Raw genomic sequence first — 2,907 nt, 5'->3', positions numbered from 1 at the left:
AAGCCGTTAGCGGAATCCTAATGCAAAATGATGTTCCTCCTCCGACGGTTTATATAGCAAATGCTATCTCCACAATTGTTTCATTATATAGCTAACGTTCCACTACACGTCCCACTATAGTACATGATGTCATGTAATGTGTCATGTGATCAAAAGGTTTATAACTAGTAGGCCTATTAGGCTATACCCACCATTGGTTGTTTACTGATTACTTCCCTATATGGCACGGATATGTAGCCAATAACTGCACGTCACCAACTCCTCCCCGAACTCCTCTCAGTGGCTATTTTAGGAGTGAAAGTCACTGCATGTCGCGTTGGCAACTGAAGTTTCCAGACCTTTGGTGAGGTTGACACTCATACATAGATTCTTGTCGTTTTATTGGTTAAAACCGCGTCACGTGCATGAAGTAGTTCTCTATTAAAGATAGCACAATAGTAATAAATTTCCCTATATTTTGTGTACAAAATGGGCTCTATTCAAGTGACTCTACCTACTTTACGAAGCGACTCAATTTTTCAAAGTAATATTTTCCTTAATTTATTTTGTTCTGTTTATTACTGTGAAGATAAGCACGACTATTTTGCTTTTTCGGGGACACCCTGTAATGCTGCGAAGTTCCCTTCCAAACCAGACAGTTTTTATGGGTACTGATCAAAGGTTTTAACAGATTATTAGAAGTAATTACCAAAGATACGTTTGTATAGCCTTTATATGTGCTTTATAAAAATGAAATCTATTTAGTATAATATATAATTATTTCATATTTCATTTCCTCTTTCTATAATATCTTGGCTTGCCATAAGATCGTTATTCCTAGCAGAGTGAGACTTATTATAAATGATTTCATTTGAACAAAACCAAAAATATGACTCACTTTTGACGGTTTCGCCTATCATGGTCGGTAGGCATCATCAGAATGATGGTTGTTGATCCTTACTTCCGGTTGGACGTATCCCAACTGACGAGGGTGTATTATCAGCCAGGCGAGGATCATACACACGACCAAGGAAGTGGGCCCCCTCGTCTCTGTTCATGACATTGGGTGCTCGTCTTCTGATCTAAATACCAAACACTACTCTCCGTAAAATGTTAGTACACCCTAAAGACAAAGTTGATCCGCTCAGTACCACTGACTGTGTCTATGAGATCCCATGCGCGAACTGTAAACACTCCTATGTTGGTGAAACAGGCCGCAAATTTGAAACCAGGCTTAGCGAACACTAAAAAGAAACGGCCCGGGTGACCAAGACCAAAACTACACTCGGCAATCCCGCAAACAATCGGCGAGCGAGCAGTCTATAAGTCAGCCATTGGACCATGCGGTACAAGAAACCCATGTCATCAACTGGGATAATGCTAAATTCCTTGGTAAAGAGTGTGATGCAAATACAAGAAGAATTCGAGAATCCATTTTATCATTTCAGTTCCCTAAGAAGTTGGCCTTGATCTTGACAGAGTGAGACATGTTTTCTTTATTTTAAGTGATCGGAATCATTAAGACGGATTTTATCATAATTATCAGTTCCCTTTTCTAATAGAAGTTGGCCTTGATCTTATTAGATGAGACTTGTTTTCTTTATTTTAAAGTGATCAGAATCATTAAGACGGATTTGATCATATCAGTTCCCTTTTCTAATAGAAGTTGGCCTTGATCTTATTAGATGAGACTTGTTTTCTTTATTTTAAAGTGATCAGAATCATTAAGACGGATTTGATCATATCAGTTCCCCTTTCTATTAAAAGTTGGCCTTCATCTTCCATCTTTACACTTCCCCTTTCCATCATCATTAAATGTGTCTTCTCACCAAACACAAAACGTTTTCGACATCATTCGGAAAAGGTTAGAAAAGGTTGTCAGAAAACGTTTAAATGTTGGGTTACATAAAGGGTATAAAACGTTTTCATAACATTCAAAAACATTTGTTGATAACCTACTGCTAATATTCTAACATAATGTTTTTTAAATGTTAACAAAATATTTGGCAAAAATGTTTGCAAAAATATATTACAATAACATTTTAAAAACATTAAAAAATGTTTTTGTAGTATGCCTTTTATATAACCCGACATTTAATGTTATTAAAACGTCGTGTTACGAGGCGAAAAGGCCAAAACACCTTTTCCCAAATTCACTTCAGAATGCACAACAAAACACACTGATTAATTAAGTTAACAATATCTAAGTCTTTAATTCAAAGCAAAGTATGATTTGACAATTATACTGTGAGTAAACACAAATACATAATACAATCAAATACACTGTTTAATATTTCTACTTAGCCTGCAGCCTTCTTCTAGTTAATGAGTGTAAAGTTCTATTTCTCTATGTTCTTGATGCACTTGTCCTGCGAAGATCACTGTTCAAGCGAAGTCCACTGAAGCCTTTTATATCCTTTTGCATAAAATCTTCGCACAGTATCTCCAAAATGATGCTTTTTTCACCTTTCACACAATTTCTTCAGGAAACAGGTCTGCATTGCATTGCAGCTGTCCCCCATTTTGCACTTATTTTTGACAGATGTGTTTCATAAACCAGACTTTAGCAAGTCGACAGACGCATATAATTTCCTTTCGTGGAAGAGATACACATTTTGACGTAAATTGGATGATCTTCTTCGAAATCACTAGCAGGTAGTAGTACATTGACTACATAAAATATTTCTGGTTTGCAATTTCCTTTCTTTGAAGGAAATGGACTCTAAGCACATTAGCTAGCCCAGAACAACACTATAACCTGTGAAGAATTATGTTTACATTTTCTTATATACAAAAAAAGGGAAAATCCCATTATTGTAATAGCATTTTTAGAGCGTTTTATTTGAAAGGTAACATGTGTGCCAAATTTTGCTCCCCCTCCTCTCGGCCTGACCAAAATTGCTTCCCCCAGCCTGCAAAAACAATTGG

At 36.4% G+C, this 2,907-nt stretch overlaps 1 protein-coding gene across 2 annotated transcripts in view; it reads right to left on the bottom strand.

The window, feature by feature from the left end:
* The window catches only part of LOC140170442 (von Willebrand factor A domain-containing protein 7-like), a 70,764-nt gene that overhangs the window by 34,917 nt on the left and 32,940 nt on the right, over positions 1–2,907 (bottom strand). The gene's annotated exons all lie outside the window — the stretch shown is intronic.

This window comes from Amphiura filiformis, chromosome 1, assembly GCF_039555335.1.
Source record: "Amphiura filiformis chromosome 1, Afil_fr2py, whole genome shotgun sequence".
NCBI lineage: Eukaryota > Metazoa > Echinodermata > Ophiuroidea > Amphilepidida > Amphiuridae > Amphiura > Amphiura filiformis.
This window is presented reverse-complemented; position numbering and strand designations above follow the sequence as displayed.